We start from the raw sequence: 24,195 nt of genomic DNA on the forward strand, positions 1-24,195 counted from the left end.
CGTCGTATTGTCCTTCTGGTAGATGTCATTGTGCCGAGAAACAAACAATCTGCATGTAGGTTGGACATGGTCCCCAAGGACAGATGCATACTTGTGTTGATCCATTGTGTGTTGCAGAATGACCACCCAGGGACGCTCCATCCTCCAGCCTGGACCGTTTCCAGGTTGTTGCAGAATGTTTGTTTTTAGACGTTTCACCCCGTACAGGCCAACGGCTATCTGTCCGATGGAGCATAAAAGGTGTATCATCTGGAAAGGTGATTCATCTGGAAAGGCTACCTGTCGCCATTCAATGGACGCCCAGTTGCTGTATTGGCGTGTGGCGAGCAAATTCCAGCCTTCGTCGTCGGTGAGCAGCAGTTGGTATGCGCGTATGAATCAGGCGCCTGCTGTGGAGGCTGAACGGTCGTTGAGGAGACACTGTTGGTAGCCACTAGGTTCATCTGGGTGGTCAGTTCCTTAACAGTTGCACATCTATTCGCCTGTACACATCTCCGCAGCCGTCTTTGACCACTGTCATCTATGAAATGATAATTAAATCAAGACCTTAAGCTGTCGCCAGGCGTTGATATATGTGTGCCTCGACCGGGACTCGAACCCGGGATCTCCTGCTTACATGGCAGACGCTCTATCCATCTGAACCACCGAGGGCACAGAGGATAGAGCCACTGCAGGGACTTATTCCTTGTACGCTCCTCGTGAGACTCACATTCCCAACTTAATGTCCACACACTACATTCCTAGTGCCCCTGCCCATTACACTCATTACTCGCGGCAGACAATCTTACCGAGTCCCTTAAGAGTTAGGGCAATGCGTGCGCATCCGCACAGAAGAAGAAGTTCAATGGCCTGTTAGCCTTAACTATATGAAGATGGTATCTATTCTTTCGGACATGTCCGAAAGAACAGATACCATCTTCATACTGTCATCTATGGCCCGTGGTACTCCACAGTTACATCGACACCGGTTTTGGAGAGCGCCATTCTGCCATGCACGATATGCTTTAACCACGGCGGCCCGCGAACAGTTTACACTACAGACTTCGCCGTTTCGGAAATGCTTTCACTCTGGGCCCGAAAGTCAATGATCATGTCCTTTTGAACGTCAGATAAACCGCTCCGTTTCCACGTTACAGCGACTGCACTGATTTTTTTTTTCTTCCCCTCGACACGCTACGTATACCCTCCATTGTTAGTGCTGTCACCTGCCGTCTACGAGTGGTTACTGTACGTTGACTTCTAGCATAGGCGGCGGTCACATTATTGTGAATGGGCTGTGTGTTTGCTATGTGTGTTCGGAAATTGTTTTTGTAGGTGCTACTCAGTCGACCTAAATTAAGGTTCAAAAACGGTTCAAATGGCTCTGAGCACTATGGGACTTAACGTCTGTGGTCATCAGTCCCCTAGAACTTAGAACTACTTAAACCTAACTAACCTAAGGACATCACACACATCCATGCCCGAGGCAGGATTCGAACCTGCGACCGTAGCAGTCCCGCGGTTCCGGACTGAGCGCCTAGAACCGCTAGACCACCGCGGCCGGCCTAAATTATGGGTTCGGAAGAAGTGTGACGCTGGTTGTACTGAATTATCATGGTGTCAAGTGCAACACAAAAGTATTGAACAGTCATGCGCTGGATATATTTCGTTTATTGGCCTTTAAACGACTTGCTACGTTCTGCCACGTGATAAAGTGTCATCTGTACTACTGAACGTCATTTGTCGTCTGACGCCTGACGTTTCTGTCGATAATGAGAAGTGTCCACGAAGATATGAATGCATTGTCTGACGTCATAGGGCTTTGTCGGACGCTTTTAAGACCAGCTGTGGCGTAAGCGAGAGAGTGTTGGTGTCTTGTGTTGTGTTCTCTCCCTAAGACTACTTTCAAACAGTTCCACTTCTGTAACACATGATGTGCTCAAATATGCTGGCAGCGCAGACTTAACGTACAGACTTGACACGAGACTCTAATCTGCAAGTGCTCTGAAGCTGAAAAACATTTCACCTCGGTGTAATAGGAGCGACAACGTTAACCAATGATACAGCCAGCCAGAAGTGCATATACTGGAGAGCAGCTGGAAGAAAGTGCAATCACATCCACGAATTATATAACAATCATGGACTGAAAGTCAATGCATTAGAAGCTAAAGTAATGGCATGTGAATTTGTCTCTGACTGGATCCAGGGACCGATCCTGGAGGGGATCACATTTTGTCTCCCACTTCCCCCGTCCCCATGCTGGCACCACCCTTTTAACATATAGTTACAATAAATTATGTAAAATGTTTTAACATAATAATCATAATTTATTTACAAAAGTACAGGAATTTTGCATAGCGCCAAAGAAATTAAATTCAGTGAAATATATTACTTGAAAAGCATAAGTCCGAAAATACGAAAAGTAAATGTGTTGCACAGTTAATATCAGATCTGCAGTGGCAACGAAATATCACAACTTTAGTAACGTCGTGATTTACACAGTAGGAAATCGAAGTGTGCACTTACTATTACCAGTATTTCACTTACCACTACGACTGTGGACACAGGTCAGCGTACTGTGGCTATCCGAGCGTGTTAGTTCCGCCTGGTTTCGGAAACTCAGTCTCTTTGCTACTTTTAGGGTTCTGTACCTCAGTCGGTAAAAACGGAACCCTTATAAGATCACTTTGTTGTCCGTCTGTTTGTCTGTCTCTCTCTATCCTACTGTTAAAAATCTTTTTTGTGAAGAGGGATAGACATAACAAGGCGAAATTTATGTCACATATTAATGTCTACGGACCCTTGGTGGTATAAAATATTGAAGCTTCTATATCACTGCAATCAAAACACTTGGGCATTTATATCACATATTATGATATGCAAAAAGGTGGGAATTTAAGGAGATGGGACCTGGATAAACTGAGTAAACCAGAGGTTGTACAGAGTTTCAGGGAGAACATAAGGGAACAATTGACAGGAATGGAGGAAAGAAATACAGTAGAAGAAGAATGGGTAGCTTTGGCCGGCCGCGGTGGTCTAGCGGTTCTAGGCGCGCAGTCCGGAACCGCGCGACTGCTACGGTCGCAGGTTCGAATCCTGCCTCGGGCATGGATGTGTGTGATGTCCTTAGGTTAGTTAGGTTTAAGTAGTTCTAAGTTCTAGGGGACTGATGACCATAGATGTTAAGTCCCATAGTGCTCAGAGCCATTTGAACCATATGAATTTTGGGTAGCTTTGAGGAATGAAATAGTGAAGGCAGCAGAGGATCAAGTAGGTAAAAAGACGAGGGCTAGTAGAAATCCTTGGGTGACAGAAGAGATACTGAATTTGCTTGATGAAAGGAGAAAATACAAAAATGCAGTAAGTGAAGCAGGCAAAAAGAAATACAAACGTCTCAAAAATGAGATCGACAGGAAGTGCAAAATGGCTAAGCAGGGATGGCTACAGGACAAATGTAAGAATGTAGAGGCTTATCTCAAGAGGGGTAAGATAGATACTGCCTACAGGAAAATTAAAGAGACCTTTGGAGAAAAGAGAACCACTTGTATGAATATCAAGTTCTAAGCAAAGAAGGGAAAGCAGAAAGGTGGAAGGAGTATATAGAGGGTCTATACAGGGGCGATGTTCTTGAAGACAATATTATGGAAATGGAAGAGGAGGTAGATGAAGATGAAATGGGAGATACGATACTGCGTGAAGAGTTTGACAGAGCACTGAAAGACCTAAGTCGAAACAAGGCCCCGGGAGTAGACAACATTCCATTAGAACTACTGACAGCCTTGGGGGATCCAGGCCTAACAAAACTCTACCATCTGGTGAGTAAGATGTATGAGACAGGCGAAATTCCCTCAGACTTCAAGAAGAATGTAGTAATTCCAATCCCAAAGAAAGCAGGTGTTGACAGATGTGAAAATTACCGAACTATCAGTTTAATAAGTCACAGCTGCAAAATACTAACATGAATTCTTTACAGACGAATGGAAAAACTGGTAGAAGCTGGCCTCGGGGAAGATCAGTTTGGATTTCGTAGAAAATTTGGAACACGTGAGGCAATACTGACCCTACGACTTATCTTAGAAGCTAGATTAAGGAAAGGCAAACCTACGTTCCTAGCATTTGTAGACTTAGAGAAAGCGTTTGATAATGTTGACTAGAATACTCTCTTTCAAATTCTGAAGGTGGCAGGGGTAAAATACAGGGAGCGAAATGCTATTTACAATTTGTACAGAAACCAGATGGCAGTTATAAGAGTCGAGGGGCATGAAAGGGAAGCAGTGGTTGGGAAGGGAGTGAGACAGGGTTTTAGCCTCTCCCCGATGCTATTCAATCTGTATATTGATCAAGCAGTAAAGGAAACAAAAGAAAAGTTCGGAGTAGGTATTAAAATCCATGGAGAAGAAATAAAAACTTTGAGGTTTGCCGATGACATTGTAATTCTGTCAGAGACAGCAAAGGAGTTGGAAGAGCAGTTGAACGGAATGGACAGTATCTTGAAAGGAGGGTATAAGATGAACATCAACAAAAGCAAAACGAGGATAATGGAATGTAGTCGAATTAAGTCGGATGATGCTGAGGGAATTAGATTAGGAAATGAGACACTTAATGTAGTAAAGGAGTTTTGCTATTTGGGGAGCAAAATAACTGATGATGGTCGAAGTAGAGAGGATATAAAATGTAGACTGGCAATGGCAAGGAAAGTGTTTCTGAAGAAGAGAAATTTGTTAACATCGAGTATTGATTTAATTGTCAGGAAGTCGTTTCTGAAAGTATTTGTATGGAGTGTAGCCATGTATGGAAGTGAAGCATGGACGATAAATAGTTTAGACAAGAAGAGAACAGAAGCTTTCGAAATGTGGTGCTACAGAAGAATGCTGAAGATTAGATGGGTAGATCACATAACTAATGAGGAGGTATTGAACAGAATTGGGGAGAAGAGGAGTTTGTGGCACAACTTGACTAGAAGGAGGGATCGGTTGGTAGGACATGTTCTGAGGCATCAAGGGATCACCAATTTGGTACTGGAGGGCAGCGTGGAGGGCAAAAATCGTAGAGGGAGACCAAGAGATGAATACACTAAGCCGATTCAGAAGGATGTAGGCTGCAGTAGGTACTGGGAGATGAAGAAACTTGCACAGGATAGAGTAGCATGGAGAGCTGCATCAAACCAGTCTCAGGACTGAAGACCACAACAACAACAACATTATGATACTCGCAGACTCACTGATAAAAGCCTGTATGGTACTTCCGGTTGACCTAGAATAATGAAATCCGGTAAGAAGCAAGGTTTCACAGTACACTTAAAGGAAAATAGCTTAAAATTATTTTTTAATTATATCACGGAAAAAATGTATGTTTTGTAATTTGTTAACTTGTAAGGTGTCAGGCAAATCCAACATCTTCCATGGAAACCCTGACATGATAGCAAATCCGGCAGTATGTCACATAGCTCCGAATAAATCCTGACATTAAATTAACCAAAGTAATACGATCAACTAGTGAGCAAATGGAATACCACAGACTAATACAAGAACGCCTAAATGCATGTCATACCTTCCCACCGTGAAACAGACGCAGTTCCGAGGGAAGAAACGAGTGCAGAAGCCGAGAGCAGAACCGTGTTAAGCTAGAAGGCCCTACGATAAGGGACGGAAACCCAAATTTCTGGCTGACCGCCAGGACCACCCCCAAGCCCATGTTAAAAGATAGAGCCCTCCAGAAGAACAGTATAGATCTTACGATAACACTAAAAGGGTCACACAAGCTGCAAGTTTTAGCGTGAGACTTTTTCGCGTCTCTGTTACGTTGCAAACGTTAAAAACATTGCCCCACCACGAAAAGTAGACGTTTCTCATTGGATAGACAGAATTTTTGTAGGCGTAGCTTAAGGTTAACATTGAGACCCTGATTGGTCTGTTCAAAACACAGCCAGATAGTTTTTTTTTAAACCAACTTCGGTAAATTGTAGTAAGGAGAAGTTAGGAGGGAGTTGCTTCTGAGACGGCGAGGTGTGGAGCTGCGCCGCCCGCCGCCCCCTGGCGCTGCCTAAACACCCTCAAGGTAATGAACGCACGCGATGCTGCATAACAGCGCATAACGCTACACTCAGAACTGCAGAAGTCTCATCTGTTACATCCCCTTTTTACGTAATACTAGTGTCGATCGTCAATTAAAGCTCATGGTATTCACATTTGCTACTTGAAGTTAAAATCTGAAACTTACGACAAGTTAAATAAGTAATTAAAGATAATTGAGGGTCACTGTAGACCATTTGGATGGTTTTCTCTTTTATGAAACTTAACTTAAATCTAGATTATAGATTTGATATAGCATAGGTCATCCTTCGATCCATTGTAGAACTTGGAAACCCATTCAGGGAATATTCGTTCACATTTTTGTTGAACGCAGTTGGTTTTTATCATCCTGTATTAAAATATTTCCTTTTATCAATAGTGCAATTTATAAACAATGTTTTGTGAGTAGAATAAAATTTCCAATGGTAAACTTAACTGCTTTTTAAAATTTCCAATGGTAAACTTAACTGCTTTTTCGACGTTATTATACCAGCTAACTAAAAATAGGAAAGCGTTGAACCCCTGCCACTAAATTTAGTTAGTATTAAGATTCTTTTACAGGGAGTGCAGTGGAGCTGACGCTGAAATCATTAAGTATTTGATTATATCATCGCTAGTCTCACTGAACTCTTCTGAACTCTACATGTCATGTGTGGTCTGGCGTCTCCTTACCAGCAACAGGTCCCAGGTTCAAACTAGTCAATCCCTAAAAAACACGCTCAGAGCGTCGTTGCCCGAAAGTGGTAGGGAGACACGACTTAGAACAGACAGACAATACGCAGAATGTTAGAATCCGACTTCACACATAATATTGAAACATTCTGGAAAGTCTCGGAATTCCCGGGAATACTATGTCGCGAGTATCGTTGCCGATAACAGGCAAAAATCGTCGAGATTCTTGATTTCCGGGATGAATGAACGCCCGTTACAAACATCTAGGACTTGTAGGGGGGAAGAAGGACGTAATATTTTGAATAGGAACTCATGTGAGGAAACGTACCGCTTCTCTTCTACAACTGTTACAGTTAATATTTTTAACTCATCCACTTTTGGATGAGGAAATGAATTAGGCGTGGTTGGTTGGTTTGGGGAAGGAGACCAGACAGCGAGGTCATCGGTCTCATCGGATGAGGGAAGGATGGGGACGGAAGTCGGCTGTGCCCTTTTGAAAGGAACCATCCCGGCATTTGCCTGGAGCGATTCAGGGAAATCACGGAAAACCTAAATCAGGATGGCCGGAGGCGGGATTGAACCGCCGTCCTCCCGAATGCGAGTCCAGTGTCTAACCACTGCGCCACCTCGCTCGGTAATTAGGCGTGACGCAGCACGGTTATTAGATAATAATTAGAAAGGAAACATACCGAAACATCCATTTATCACTTAAGCACGTTTGTTTGCATTGACACTTAAACATTATTTGTTTACATTATTCCAAGCGGAAAACAAAAGGCGTCGCGCAAACAGCTCACCACCAAGGCGGGGAGGAAGAGCGCACCCTCCACCGGCGGTCTCAGAAAGCCCCTCCGCTACAGGCCGGGCAACGTCGCACTGCGAGAAATCCGCCGCTACCAAAAGAGCTCAGAGCTGCTCATCCGCAAGCTGCCCTTCCAGCGCCCAGGACTTCAAGACCGACCTGTGCTTCCAGAGCTCCGCCGTCATGGCCTTGTAGGCCATCCGCGGCGAGCGTGCCTAAACTGCTCTGCGGCACCGACTCGCGGCGAAAAAACTGTACTGTACTGTACGTACAGAACAGTAGTGATGCACTACAACAGCGACTGGATGTGGCGACCACTAACATTATTACAACAGATACTGTACCTACGAAGCATGTTCTGGTACACTCTCCATCCCGACGTCTCTTCAGTTTTCTAGTGTAGCGGCCAGAACTCGTGCCATCAGATCTTGCTTTGTCGCTGCAGGGGTCTCGTAAATTAAACTGCATACGTTGAGTGACGTCAGGTGACCGTCTGACGTAGATCACGCCTTCCTGTCTACCCTACTGCATGCCTGGACAAGCAACTCCGAGATTTTTCTCTTTCCCTCAGAAGACGTGGACACGTTGCCACTGGCCTTCCCGCAGTGGTAAAGCCGGTTCCCGTCAGAGCACCGAAGTTATGCGCCCCCGGTCAGGGCTAAAACTCTTCCGAGACCTGACTGGACGGAGAGGTGGATGCGTTACACGCATGAATTGAAACCGTCGTAGAACGGACACGGTACGATTCCGGACATGGCATCCTATTCAGAATATTATGTAGTCCTCTCCTTTACAAGTCGTAGAAACTTTTAAGGGTAATTTTCGAACAGCCTGTATACGCAATTAAATTTGAACGGAACCGTCAGAGCTCGAGTCCTACTCGCACCTGACCGAATTTTTTTCTCTGGTGGATGTTCTTTTCCCGTCTGCCTTGCCTTACTCAGCTTACTGTACTTTGCTAGATCTGCTTGTGGACTTACGAACCGTGTTGGACTTGTTATCGACAGCCGGTCCGTCAGTCTGTGAATGGCCACCTTTTAGGCTGCAATGCTACCCGTTCGGTTGCAAGAGCATCCACGTGGGTACGCCCACAGCCAATCTAGTGAGAAGTATCTTGTGTTACACGTAGCTTCTAACTACTAGAATTTCTAGCCGTTTTAGGGATTCGTAGTCTTCATGTTACTTTATTCTGCTAAAGTAACTAACATCTGGAAACTGACATATGTAAAAATTTAAAAACTTTTACTAAATAATAATAATAATAATAATTATTATTATTATTCGAAAGTCCCGTCAAAATTCAAAAATTTCAGCCGATACGGTAGGTTGTGGTGAGGGGGAGGGTGGGGATGGGCGAGGGAGAAGAGGAGGTTGGGGCACACGTGCAGGCTGACAAAAACACGTGATGTCATCCACGGTTGGGCGTGGTGGTGGGCGGGGTTGGGCGTGGTCTTGAGTGATTTATTGATCAATTTAATTAATTTGCATATCAACTTGATATCAAAAGTGTACTACGAACCCCATCTCCCTACTACTTCCATGAAGTTAGGGTGGACCCATAGCTGAAGGCATCCCTACACACCCACTGCTCATACACTACTAATATTAGATGCTTTTAGTGAAACGGATGTTTTGATCTGTTAACATCCAACTGTACATGTGTTAATTTGGGAATATTATACATTTATAGCTAAATTCATTAGAGTAATTTCATAATCAAGAGGTAAATAAGTAAATTGCATATACAGGGTGATCCAAAGGTCCATCGATAAACTTTCAATGGTGGTAGTATGGACCAAAGCAAGAAAAAAGTCTAGTAAATGTGTGCTCTAAAATGTGTCCCTTAAGGGCTATGAGCATTTTTCAGTAGAAGAGATGCGTTTCGCAGTATCGAATATGAACAAGTGCTCCGAGCTCGTAAGCCCATGTTTACTGGACATATTTTTCTTGTTTTGTTGCATGCTACCAGCTCTGATAGCTTGTCGGTGGAGTTCTGATTGAGCCTCTACATCCAAATTTAATTACATATTGCATTACCCAAAGTTTTAAGACAATCATATGAGCGAGAAAGACGACGGAGGAAAAGTATGAAAAAAATCTTGCAGTGCAGAGGAACCTTATGGTGTGTAGTTGGAGACGCATGACATGTGGACAGATGCGCAACGGCCGCCTGTTGGGACGGACAGTGAGAGGGCCACTGTTAGGTTCAAACTCTGCCAAGATGACAGGATTACGTCAGTCATAGCTTTCGTGCAGAATTCTACCTTATTAAAAAACCAAGCACAGACAAATTTTTCTCTCCTTCCTAGTTTAGGAGCTAGGGAGGAGCGTTCGTACAGAGACGAACTGCGTAGGCAACATGGGAGCAGCCTAGTGCAGGAGACACTATAAAGCCAACCTCTGGAAAGAGGCCAAGGATTTTATGCCCGAACAAGAGATGACTTCTAGACTAATAGTGATCCAGTAAACGCGTGCAACGGTCATGAAAGATAAGTCCTTGTTTGAAAATTACTTAAAGTAATTGCAACTTCAAATGTGTAGTAATTACTGTCCAATCATTATTTCGTGACGGCTTGTGAAAATCGTGTATGCGCTTGCTTACGTCGTGAGAACGTTCGCGCCAGTGCTGGTGCTGAAGATGCCGCACCGGGTCGCTGCCGCCACCGCGGCCTGGGGGTATACTCCTGGCGCGCAACCAAACGCTCCAACGACTGCTCCTCTGATTTCGCTCAAGTTAAACAGATACAATGGAGTGAGTCAACCCAAAGCTTCTGTTTTAGAGTTGTGTGGCCAGCCACCATTTCTAAGTCTTATTTCCGATAGCCAATTTGAGTTCACATCTCTTCGGTACTGTGCCGATGAGTTCTTACTCTTCAGCAAACTAAGCTAGTAAAAATGACTGGTTGTCAAATACACTGATGGGAAAAAAATCACATCCCCAAAAATAACTAATGTAGAGTAATTTGTTTAGGTAACATATTTAAGTGAGTAACATTACAGAATCACAGGTTAATGGAAAACGAGATAAACCATTGCAAATGTGAAATGCTGGTACATTAATAACCGGCGTAGCCGCAAGAATGTTGAATGCAAGCACGCAAACGTGCGTACATGGTGTCGCGCGGGTGCCGGATGTAAGTTTGTGGGATGGAATTCTATGCCTGTTGCACTTGGTAGATCAATACAGGGACGATTAATGCTGTTTGCGGATGACGCTGCAGTTTGTTGTGCGCCAAAAAATGTCTTATGTCATTATTGTCAAAATATGCTGTTATAAGAAGAAACGAGGGTGTATTGAGTTGTTTGGAAAGTGTTCTTGTATGTACTTTTGTAAAATGTTATAGAGATTGTCGCCTGAAAATATCTGAACAGCAGAATCCGGTCAAAGTCAGCGAGTTTACTACGCACGGACGACTGCAGAGTTGCGGCTTGCGGCAAAGATAACATCTATGGCGCAGCTGGCCACCGCAAGATTCCAACGACAGCCTCAAAGAAAAACCAACTACTGTTAAAAGGGAGAATTAACTTGCTATGTTTGTTCATCGTAAATGGTTCTTGGTTTGTCGTATCAGAAATTCAGTTAGTCATTGTTGGTTGATAGTCGGACTGAGATCAATCCGAATCAGGGTTAGACTCGGAAGTGGTTGAGTCAAACGATACCGTCGTTTAGGAAAATTACGTGAGATTGTTATCGGCTTGTTTGAAAGATATTTACGTCGATCTGTGATAATTTTGATCTACTTTGTGGGGCGAAAAGCGCCAAGTGATTGATTTGTGTCGGAACTTTAGAATTTTGTAGCGGATTGGCTACAGTATGTTGTAGTTTCGGATTGGTTTCTAGTGGTTGGTGATTTTATGGCAAAGCAGTTTCTGAACGACTGGAGATTTTACATTTGTAGTGGGGGATAAGTGACGTTATCATGTGAAGTCTTTTTTTTTTTTTTAAATTTGCAGGTAGAGGAAGCACACACTAAGGAAACAGTGACTCTGCGTTGTTCCAGTAAATTTGAAGGTGAAAGCAAGCACTTGGGAAATGGTAATTTTGCGATATTGTGTTATGGATTATTTGGCGATTTCAGCGTGAGACTCGATGTATTTTACTTAAGATTTGGAATTGTCTGTGTAGATACGGGGACTGTGTTATCTATGTAATTAGGAGAACTGACGTCCTGCGGTTGTACGTGATATAGTGAGAACCAAAGTAGTTAGCAGGAGATTTGCACGCACGGTTTCGAATTTAGTAGCGTTTCCCATAAAACCCTAAACGACAAAGCAAGAACCATTTTTATTGAGGACACGCTGACTGTCTCTCCTGTCGTGCGAGTGCTACCTTTGAAATAATTTCAATAGTAGTGGGTCCACAGAAGGTCAACGCCTGAGGTGGGATTAGTTTTGTGTATAAAGTTCAAGCGGTTGAAAAGTGGCGATACCACCCAGGTTTTTATTTCATTTTTTTACTTTACCGCTTAGAGGGGTTTATGTGGTTGGCCAGCACTCGTAAAATCAAAGCTGACTTGTACCTGTACTTGAAAGAAAACAGACAAGAAAGGCAGGACAGTTTGTGTCTTAAAAATAAGAATAGTGTCCTAAGTCTCATTTGTCGTATATGTATTACACAAGGATATTTTTAAAGTAAACTTCAATTTTATAACAAACGAATAATTTGAAAATATCGTAAAATGGTAAAAGGAAGTCAAAGATTAGATAAAGAAAAGTCTGCAATGTTATAAAAAGTAAAGATATTAATTCCCAAAGAAATAGGAAAAATAGTTCATAATTGTTAATTTATAAAGAGAGAAAGTATCTCAAGGATTTTATTTGAAGGGAAAGATAATTAATTCTCGAAAGAAAGATAATTTACTGATTGCTGAGAGGGTGAGAATTTTGAAACGAAAAGTTTTAAAACGAAAGTTATGCAACGATATTGTTGTAGCGTGGTTGCTACGTACAGAAATGATCTCTGATTAAGGTTGTTACATACAGAAATTATCTCTGATTAATACTGTCAATTAAAAAAGAGGGGAAATTGTACCTCTGGAGTTTGTGGCTGTGAGTGGTGAGGTCGAGTATCTGATTTTATATCCAGCGTATACTACAGTGCATAGCATTTTTCATTGACACTGAGATAGTCTTTGATGGTAGTCATTCGTATGAATCTTGTAGATCTTTTGATAGATGCCTTATTAATAAGTAGTGTGGGCTGTATCTAGAGAATTTCAACTCACAAGTGAAAGTATCTACGTTGTGATCTGGACAGACGATATTTCCAACATAGAAATTGACGCCCACTGGTTATCTTGGGCGTAATCTTACCTGTGAAGTCGAGTGACATAATTCCACGATGCAGCTAACACAGCCGATTCTTGTGTTGTCCTTCTTGAGTACAGTGTTGATTTCTGCTGTGCGACGTTATCCTCTCATTACGTGTCTCTATGCCTCTGTTGTATCTAATCGTTTTGTTGTTTCTATGAGGGGGCCGTGTCTATACCATATGTACTTGACCGAAAACAGCTCTGGTGATCGAACAGCCCATGGCAACATGTCGACACTCTGTGTCATGTCGGGTTACAACAGCGACATGTCGACTAGCGCTGCACTGTTGGAAAACACCTCCTGAGATGTTGTTCCTCAATGACAGCACAACAGGTCGAATTACTAGACTGACTTACAGTTTTGAAGTCAGAATTCTTGGGATAACCACGAGAGTGCTCCTGCTGTTATACGAAATCGAATACCAGACCATAACTCCAGATATAGGTTCAAGCAGACAGGTTGTTTGCAGACCCACAACTGGACGCCTTCTAAACAACACACGCCGATCACTGGCACCGAGGCAGAACCGGCTTTCATCAGAAAACACAACAGACCTGCACCGTGCCCTCCAAAGAGCTCTTGCTTGCACCACTGAAGTCGCTAATAGCTGTGGTTTGGGGTCAGTGGAATGCGCCATAGAAGGCGTTTGGCTCGGAGCCGTTCTCGAAGTAACAGATTTGTAACAGTTCGTTGTATCACTGTTGTGCAAACTGATGCTCAGATTGCTACTGCAGGTGCTGTATGGTGCGTCAGACCCATAAGCCGAACATGATGGTCTCCCCTTTGAGCAGTGACACGTGGTCGTGCGTAGCCCGGTCTTCCTGCGACCGTACATTCTCGTGATCGCCGCTGCCAGCTGTCATGTACAGTAGCTACATTCCTGCCAAGTGTTTCTACAGTATCGCAGAAGGAATATCCAACTTCTCGTAGTAGCGCTATTAACGTTCCTCTTACGCGACTAATGTGAAATATGAGTAGACATCGTCTTTCAGATGTAGAAACACTCTTACCAACGTATGTCGTACAACTCTTTCTTGGTACTACGATTGTTTTCCGTCGGTGTAGCATTCCATGGTGTATCCTGTGTGAAGAATTTATTAGAACCACCCGGCTTAATAAATTGTGTGCTGCTGTCACTACCGAATATGCAAGTCTGGAACTGATATGTGGTCACAGTGTTGCTGTTGAACCTTGCATTTAGGATCAAAATGATGTTCCTTGATCCAGACCATGTCTGTAGGAGCTATTTCGAGTAATGTACAGGGCTATTGTTCCTGAGGAATCATCGAATAAGAATATGGTGACCGCTTGTTTTCAACGTATTTCAACGAGCCGTACAGGCACATTCGAAAGAATTAACGTAAGAGGAACGGGCCATTAAAAAATCTTAGGTGAGGGTCGATGGTAGAATACTACAACAGTTCTGACATTTACTCACAGACATGTCAATAAACAGGCTGACAAGTGACACCCACCAACTACCGAAATCATCGCGCACACGCTAGGACCGGCATAATGCTTGTGAACGCTAACTCTTCCAGGAGTTAAATGATGTTAACCCCGAACGTGTCAGACATTGTAGCGGTCGTCATGGTACGACATACAGTGGTACCAATTTTGAGAAACTAAAAAAGTGCTGGTCAGTTGACACGCCAAGTCCTGTACTCACTACCATCCTGCAGTCAAATTTCCTTCTCCCTCCTAGTCCGTTCCGTGCTAGCGTTGCGTTTACAGTGACGTAGTCGCCGACAGAACGTTAAAATCTGCGCTTCACTAACCAGCAGATTAGTATCTGGCGTGAGAGATAGTTCATCCAAATAAATTCAGTGAACTATATGGATGGTGATCCTGAACAGATGCGTGTGTATTTTTGGATTTAATATTGCCATTTGTTCGTAGTTATTTTCTCCGTTAGTCAAATTATTATATCCAGACTTCTAATTTTATCATTCGTTTTATATAATAACTATTTTGGACTTGTCTACAACTGTTAAGAAGAATTAGATTTTCTGTTGTGGCCTTAGGATTTCATCTAAGTGTTCGCGTATCTTTCACGACCCCTTGTTACTTTACTCGGTTCTCCGAGTGTTTTAGGCTTCTACAGCTACAAATACCCCTTCACTCCTGCACACAAACAAAAGTTTAGAGATTAAGAGTGTCTGACTGTATACTAAGAAAGTATAAAGACGTCTGTTTTCTCAATATTGCTACGAGGCTAGATCACATTGTGTTACGTTAGCCATTTTTTTCCACATGAGTCCGTGTTGCGTAGAGATAGTGACAAATACCGGGAAAAAAGTTATTTAGCCACACAATCTTAGTGCTGTGGATTGTGAACGCTTGCGTCTGCGTTCTTGTCAAGTCGGCTCGCGGGATTCCAGTCTCGAGTCCGCGAACCTGTTTACAGCCGGTGCACTGTGTGCCGGCTGTGTTAGAGGGTCCGTGGCAGTTCGTGACGCTGCTTGTGGCTTCCCGTCTGTCGCGATCCCAGAGATCGACGTTTCGAGTGGCTGCTGTAAGGAATCTGCACGTATGACTTTATACACGGGAGTATTTCATTCCTTACATAATGTTTGGCTGTATGTTCCCTAGTAATGCTTCCTATCAAGGTATTACAGTACTGGTGTCAGAATATGTGTACTGTACTATCGGTATAGGTAATGATACAACGGTGTGACTGACCTCGGAAAGTTAGATGTATGTTACAAAAATCGGTAGAGGTGATCCCTGAGTTAATTTTGGAACCCGCATTTTTCATTAAAGGTCTGTAAAGTTTCTTGTGTTTTCGTACAAAGCTCTTCCGCAGTGATTTTACTTTCGCGCATGAGGAAAATTCTTCTGACATATTTTTGTAGCCACGATGTTGTATATCTTCTTTCTTGACCGTATCACCTAGCCTTTAAAATAATGAACTATTCTTCTCAGCGTTGCTTAGAGAGAGGGACCAAATTTAATTTTCTTTCATTTGCAACTGTATTCTTGTTATAAGTAAAGCCGTGATATATTACAGTTGAGGTTTTTGTCACCCGCGTGATACAATAATTTTTGTTTATTATCCAGAAATATCTTTTGGTGTTGCAACTTTACTAGTGCCCACGGAAAAAAGCTCAGTTAATGGAATATAGAATTCATGATACTTTGTGTAAGAACACATCTTTAATGTGCAACATTCTATAATGTAATGTGCTGTATTCTCTCGCAATAATTATTCCTTGACACGGTTAATTTATGCTCGGGGCACTTACAGCACATTTTATACTTTATAAAAGTAAAAGTTAAAATATTGTTATTTGGTTTCCTTTCTCATTTAACGGATCTTTTAGAATTCTCTGGGATGAATTCCAAATTTTGAACACCAGCCTACAGCAAGCGTCTTACGCTTAAACGGTGCACTATACCAGTATGTAGCGAGAAGCAGAGGACGCGTGTGTGCTCAAAAGTAATACCTCCGAATTTTTATGTGGGAACTCTCAAAACTTGTTAAATAAAACAAACGTCATTAAAGTTCTACATCTTTATTCTTCAAATCGACATATTTATTTCTCAGTATAGCGACTCGCACATTTCTTCCAAAGAGAGAGAATTTTCATTATATAGTCACTGCACATTGTTTTGAGATTGTTGACGGAGCCACAACCTCACCTCTGACTGCACCGCTCCGTCATTATAAAAGTGATACCCTCAAAGACGTTCTTCGGGTTTTGGAAACAGATGAAAATCGAATGGGGCCAAGCGGGGACTGTATGGAGGACGGCGGATGACAGAAAACCCAAGGTGTCGGATTGCTGCAGGTGTCGCAGGGCTCGTGTGTGGTCTGGTATTCTAAAGTCGATTACAGCACGCTGTTTGTCACGCACCGACATAGTTACGTTACACACCTCCATGTTTCGCGCTACAACTCGGAGCCTTCTAGTGACAGAGGGCTGCAAATACGTAGAAATGAATAATAAAGATGTAGAATTTTGATAACTTTTGTTTTATTTAAAAAACTTTAAGAGTTTTCACTTAAAACATTCGGAGGCATTACTTTTTAGCACGCCCTAGTAAAAAGTGCACTGCAACCGTAATGTAATGGCCGGCCGGAGTGGCCGAGCGGTTAAAGGCGCTACAGTCTGGAACCGCACGACCGCTACGGTCGCAGGTTCGAATCCTGCCTCGGGCATGGATGTGTGTGATGTCCTTAGGTTAGTTAGGTTTAAGTAGTTCTAAGTTCTAGGGGACTTATGATCACAGCAGTTGAGTCCCATAGTGCTCAGAGCCATTTGAACCATTCGTAATGTAATGCGAAAGTTTTGATCTCGTGCACTTAATTTTTGTCCAACGGAACTATCAATAATCTCAGCTGCAGAGTGCTCGCGGTTGAAGAAAAAAATTACGAAAAATCTCTCATACAACGCTAATGTAACCGGTGTTGTCCCTCTATGCAGAATGAGCGTACATTCGTGAAAACTAATTTTCTATACATGCACGTTAATGGTAACGAGTAAAAACAATGGTATTTTCGCTTATTATCGAAGATATTACAGATCTGTGAATGCTCCTTTTACTTCTCTTTGTTTTAAATGATAATTGTTCGTAAACAACTGACGAAAAACATCGCAACACTGGAAAATAATTAACAATGAGTTACGAAATTTCGGCAACGGCCTTGCCGTAGTGCATACACCGGTTCCCGTCAGATGACCGAGGTTAAGCGCTGTTGGGCGTGGCCGGCAATGGGATGGGTGACCGTCCAGGCCGCTATGCGCTGTTGCCATTTTTCGGGGTGCACTCAGCCTCGTGATGCCAATTGAGGAGCTCCTCGGCCGGATAGTAGCGGCTCCGGTCACAGAAACCCATCATAACGACCGGGAGAGCGGTCCTATCCGTATCCTCAGATGAGGATTGTCCCGATGGGCCACTTGTGTCCTGAAAACGGAGTGCATAACGAAATTTCGGGAATACATTTATCTAGGCAACATATTTTAGTGATTAACATTCCAAGATCGCAGATCAAGGGAAGCGCCAGACAAGCCATTGCAAGTGAGAAATGACGGTAAATTAATAACCGGTGCAAGCGCCAGAAAGTTGAATGCAAGCATGTAAACGTGCATACATTGTGTCGTACATGTGCCGGATGTCAGTTTGTGGGATGGAGCTCCATGCGTGTTGCACTTGGTCGGTCAATACAGGGACAGTTACTGCAGGTGGTGGATGGCGCTGGAGTTGTCGTCCGATGGTGTTCCAGCAGGAGAATGGTGTCCCTCAAGGGAGTATTTTAAGCGTCACGGCTTTCGCCATTGCAATCAACAGTATTACATCCACAGTGCGACGTCCAGTACTGTGTTCCTTGTTTGTGACGACTTCTCCATCTTTTGTGCATCCTCCGGCCTCGCCATGGCTACTCGGCAATTGCAACTGATGATCAGGCTGTTGGAGGAATAGTCTTGCGCCACAGGTTTTAAATTCTTATTGGAGAAAACAGTTTGTGATGATTTTAATCGTTCCCGCAGTTTGTTTAATTTACCCGTTATAAAACTGCGGGACACCGTTCTCACCTTCAAGGAAAAGGTGAAGTATCTGGGTCTTACTTTTGGTGCGAAGTTAACATGGTTGCCACATCTTAAAGAACTGAAACTGAGATGTCTCAAGGCCTTAACCATCCTTAAATGTGTCGGTCATAGGTCTTGGGGAGCGGTCAGGGCGCATCTGTTCCGACGTTATAAGGTCTTTGAGCGACTCTGACTCGAATACAGTTGCCAGATTTATGGGTCAGCAAGGCCTTCATACCTTAAAATGCTGGATGCAGTTCACCACGAGGGTATTAGGCTGTCAACAGGGGCCTATCACACGAGCCCTGTTGGTAGTTTGTGCGCGGAGGCTGGTGACTCTCCACTGTCTATTCGAAGTCTTCTACTAGTGGTACGCCAAGCATATAGGGCATTGTCCGTTCCTACATCACCAGCATTCAGTTACGTTGTTCAGCTGCCACTGGAACGGCTGTTCGATCATCGGCCACAAGCAACAAGGCCGTTTGGGATACGTGCAAGGGAGAGCTTTGAGTTATTACAGGTGGGGGACATTACATCTACATCTACATCTACATTTATACTCCGCAAGCCACCCAACGGTGTGTGGCGGAGGGCACTTTACGTGCCACTGTCATTATCTCCCTTTCCTATTCCAGTCGCGTATGGTTCGCGGGAAGAACGACTGTCTGAAAGCCTCTGTGCGCGCTCTAATCTCTCTAATTTTACATTCGTGATCTCCTCGGGAGGTATAAGTAGGGGGAAGCAATATATTCGATACCTCATCCAGAAACGCACCCTCTCGAAACCTGGACAGCAAGCTACACCGCGATGCAGAGCGCCTCTCTTGCAGAGTCTGCCACTTGAGTTTGTTAAACATCTCAGTAACGCTATCACGGTTACCAAATAACCCTGTGACGAAACGCGCCGCTCTTCTTTGGATCTTCTCTATCTCCTCCGTCAACCCGATCTGGTACGGATCCCACACTGATGAGCAATACTCAAGTATAGGTCGAACGAGTGTTTTGTAAGCCACCTCCTTTGTTGATGGACTACATTTTCTAAGGACTCTCCCAATGAATCTCAACCTGGTACCCGCCTTACCAACAATTAATTTTATATGATCATTCCACTTCAAATCGTTCCGCACGCATACTCCCAGATATTTTACAGAAGTAACTGCTACCAGTTACAATAAAGGATCCTTCTTTCTATGTATTCGCAATACATTACATTTGTCTATGTTAAGGGTCAGTTGCCACTCCCTGCACCAAGTGCCTATCCGCTGCAGATCTTCCTGCATTTCGCTACAATTTTCTAATGCTGCAACTTCTCTGTATACTACAGCATCATCCGCGAAAAGCCGCATGGAACTTCCGACACTATCTACTAGGTCATTTATACACTCCTGGAAATTGAAATAAGAACACCGTGAATTCATTGTCCCAGGAAGGGGAAACTTTATTGACACATTCCTGGGGTCAGATACATCACATGATCACACTGACAGAACCACAGGCACATAGACACAGGCAACAGAGCATGCACAATGTCGGCACTAGTACAGTGTATATCCACCTTTCGCAGCAATGCAGGCTGCTATTCTCCCATGGAGACGATCGTAGAGATGCTGGATGTAGTCCTGTGGAACGGCTTGCCATGCCATTTCCACCTGGCGCCTCAGTTGGACCAGCGTTCGTGCTGGACGTGCAGACCGCGTGAGACGACGCTTCATCCAGTCCCAAACATGCTCAATGGGGGACAGATCCGGAGATCTTGCTGGCCAGGGTAGTTGACTTACACCTTCTAGAGCACGTTGGGTGGCCCGGGATACATGCGGACGTGCATTGTCCTGTTGGAACAGCAAGTTCCCTTGCCGGTCTAGGAATGGTAGAACGATGGGTTCGATGACGGTTTCGATGTACCGTGCACTATTCAGTGTCCCCTCGACGATCACCAGTGGTGTACGGCCAGTGTAGGAGATCGCTCCCCACACCATGATGCCGGGTGTTGGCCCTGTGTGCCCCGGTCGTATGCAGTCCTGATTGTGGCGCTCACCTGCACGGCGCCAAACACGCATACGACCATCATTGGCACCAAGGCAGAAGCGACTCTCATCGCTGAAGACGACACGTCTCCATTCGTCCCTCCATTCACGCCTGTCGCGACACCACTGGAGGCGAGCTGCACGATGTTGGGGCGTGAGCGGAAGACGGCCTAACGGTGTGCGGGACCGTAGCCCAGCTTCATGGAGACGGTTGCGAATGGTCCTCGCCGATACCCCAGGAGCAACAGTGTCCCTAATTTGCTGGGAAGTGGCGGTGCGGTCCCCTACGGCACTGCGTAGGATCCTACGGTCTTGGCGTGCATCCGTGCGTCGCTGCGGTCCGGTCCCAGGTCGACGGGCACGTGGACCTTCCGCCGACCACTGGCGACAACATCGATGTACTGTGGAGACCTCACGCCCCACGTGTTGAGCAATTCGGCGGTACGTCCACCCGGCCTCCCGCATGCCCACTATACGCCCTCGCTCAAAGTCCGTCAACTGCACATACGGTTCACGTCCACGCTGTCGCGGCATGCTACCAGTGTTAAAGACTGCGATGGAGCTCCGTATGCCACGGCAAACTGGCTGATACTGACGGCGGCGGTGCACAAATGCTGCGCAGCTAGCGCCATTCGACGGCCAACACCGCGGTTCCTGGTGTGTCCGCTGTGCCGTGCGTGTGATCATTGCTTGTACAGCCCTCTCGCAGTGTCCGGAGCAAGTATGGTGGGTCTGACACACCGGTGTCAATGTGTTCTGTTTTCCATTTCCAGGAGTGTATATATTGTGAAAAGCAATGGTCCCATAACACTCCCCTGTGGCACGCCAGAGGTTACTTTAACGTCTGTAGATGTCTCTCCATTGAGAACAACATGCTGTGTTCTTAAGGAGGGGTGTAATGGATTTTGGTCCAAAAAATGGATTTTTCAAAAATATTATTTTCTTGATGTACACAGTTTAATGTATGTTGTATGTGAATTTTATCGTGATAGCAGCTTTAGAAATTCCTTTAAATTGTTAAACTGATTAACTCTGCACTGGCTGCCACTTCCACCTTTTCCGACATTTGGGAAACTGCTTGCTTCAGCAGAATTTTTGTCAGTGTGAATTCCATTTTCTTTCAATATATTTGGATGACATCTATATCTCCATACCGAGCGAGGTGGCGCAGCGGTTAGCACACTGGGCTCGCATTCCGGAGGACGACGGTTCAGTCCCGCGTCCGGCCATCCTGATTTAGGTTCCCCGTGATTTCCCTAAATCTCTTCGGGCAAATGCCGGGATGGTTCCTTTGAAAGGGCACGGCCGACTTTCTCCCCATCCTTCCCTAATCCGACGACCTCGCTTTTTGACGTCTTCCATCAAGCCAACCCAACCCTCTATATCTCTGGATGACATCTATATCTTTGCCTGAAAACTTTCTTGCATGTGGTTTATTTACATTTTGACAATGCTAACATATATTAGTAGGTTTAGTAGGTGGAAGGTTGAATTCGCAAACCTTTGCGTGGAAGTCAAGATTTATGCATAATGGATGGTGGAAAAACTGTGTTTAGTAAACGGAGGTTTCATGGAAATCGGTTTACCAACAGAAAAGAGGAAGCCGCTCGTAATGAAGAACATAAGCTCTCACCTTCAGCATCGATACTTCGGACAGGAGAATTGTACAAGTGCGTGGATGATGTTGATATGGATTCCACTGGATTCAGACTTATTGATTTAGAGCTCCTCTGCCTGGCTATAAAGTTTTCATGTTCATTTGTTAGCTGTAAAAATACGGAATGCATGATTGTTGTTGAAGAAAGAAGAATGGGAATAGCTTGTGATTTTAAATTAATTTGTAATTCGTGTGGCTATGAATTTTCATTTTCCTCCTCCAAAAAATCTGACATTGGTACCTATGAAAGCAATTTTAGGTTATCATATGCTCTGAGATGCCTTGGACAGGCACTGAAGGAGGTAATTTATTGTGTGGTTTTCTGAACATGCCCCCACCTTGTGCAAAGTTTGAAAAAATAAACAAAGAAATTTCTGATGCTGTATGCGATACTGCCAATGTTTCTATGATGAAAGAAGTGGAGGAAATGGTGGAAATAAACCAAAAAGAAATAGATCTTGGGGTAGATATTCATGACAGTAAATCTCCTACAAATGTACTGACCTGAATGTGTCCGTAGATGAGACCTGGATGAAAAGGGGTCACACATCTCTGTATGGTGTTGCATCTGTTATTGGTATTGACTCAGCTAAAGTTTTAGATGCAGAAATTATGTCTAAATACTGCCACCAGTAAATGTCCAACAGCCGGCCGCGGTGGTCTAGCGGTTCTAGGCGCTCAGTCCGGAACCGCGCGACCGCTACGGTCGCAGGTTCGAATCCTGCCTCGGGCATGGATGTGTGTGATGTCCTTAGGTTAGTTAGGTTTAAGTAGTTCTAAGTTCTAGGGGACTTATGACCACAGATGTTGAGTCCCATAGTGCTCAGAGCCATTTGAACCATTTGAAATGTCCAACAATGAAGACAGTGAGAAACTGTGGCAAGAAAAGCATGCAGTAGGATGCTCTAAAAATTATAGCCGCTCAAGTGGGAGCTTGGAGGCTGCTGCAGTTGTGAGGATGTTCTCCAGATCTGAGAACCATCATAGTGTTAGATATACTAAATACCTTAGTGATGAGGACTAATCTTCGTTCAAAACCGTAACAGATAAAAATCTGTGCAATACTACAATAGAAAAGTTGGAATGTGTTGGCTACATCTAAAAGAGGCTTGGCAGCAGCCTTCGTCGCTTGCTGAAAGAGAAGAAAGTATGGAAAACCGCTAGGAGGAAAAGGCAGGCTTGCTCTGAAAGAAATTGATTCTCTTCAGGTATTTTATGGGTGAGCTATCAGGAAAAACACATAATTTGGAGGCAATTTTTTTCCACAAACTGTCTACTGACCAAACACCAATGCACAACCTGTGCCCGAAAGACGATTGGTATAAGTTCAACAACAGAAAGACGTATTCACATAAACGCTCATTACCAGAACCTGTTATGAATGCAATTAATTCCATATTCAGGTTTCTTGCAAACCCTGATTTATTGAGGAAGTGTCTTCATGAAAAGACACAAAATGTACATGAAAGCCTCAATAATTTAATTTGGATTAGATGCTCAAAAAGGATATTCTGTTGACCTGAAGTATTCAAAACAGGTGTCTATGATGCAATTTAATGTTAGAATAACGGAAATAATGGGAGAACTGAAGTGCTGAAGAGAGTTGGTATAGATCCTGGTGTGTTTACAAGAAAATAATTTTAACCATCGACGATAGCAGTGTCAAGAAAGCTAACAGATCAGTGTCTTACCTGCAAATACAGGCCAGGCAGATTCTAAGAGGAGAGAAGAGACACCTGGAGGGTAAGGGGTATCAGTATGGAGGATTTTAAAATTGAGATAAGCTTTAAAGTATGAGAAGAAAATCTTTGAATCTCATTTTCTCTGTTTTACATTTTTTACGTTATTAGAAATATTTTCTCGAAAAAACATATGCGATAATGCTTTGAAATTTTCACGAACTGTTCACAACGTGTTGCTGTCTCTCTGGAACTAAAAAATACGAGATCCTGGAATTAAATTCTGATTTTTAGATGGTTGTATGTAGGAAATAAAGATAATTTTAGGTGTGAAAAATTAAAATCTCTGTTAATGATACAATTTGTACCATACATTAATAACTGTAGTTCAGTGGTCTTATAACCTCCTCAGGGCACTACAATAAAATTTTCAGTTTAATAGCATGATTAGAATTTGAATTATGGCTT

General features: G+C 43.7%; 1 non-coding gene across 1 annotated transcript; it reads right to left on the minus strand.

The window, feature by feature from the left end:
• Window positions 1-577: 577 nt before the first annotated feature.
• Trnat-ugu (transfer RNA threonine (anticodon UGU)) lies at window positions 578-652 on the minus strand. The gene has a single exon. It is a non-coding gene; the product is annotated as a tRNA-Thr (tRNA).
• Window positions 653-24,195: the final 23,543 nt, after the last annotated feature.

This window comes from Schistocerca cancellata, chromosome 1 (genome assembly GCF_023864275.1).
Source record: "Schistocerca cancellata isolate TAMUIC-IGC-003103 chromosome 1, iqSchCanc2.1, whole genome shotgun sequence".
Classification (NCBI taxonomy): domain Eukaryota; kingdom Metazoa; phylum Arthropoda; class Insecta; order Orthoptera; family Acrididae; genus Schistocerca; species Schistocerca cancellata.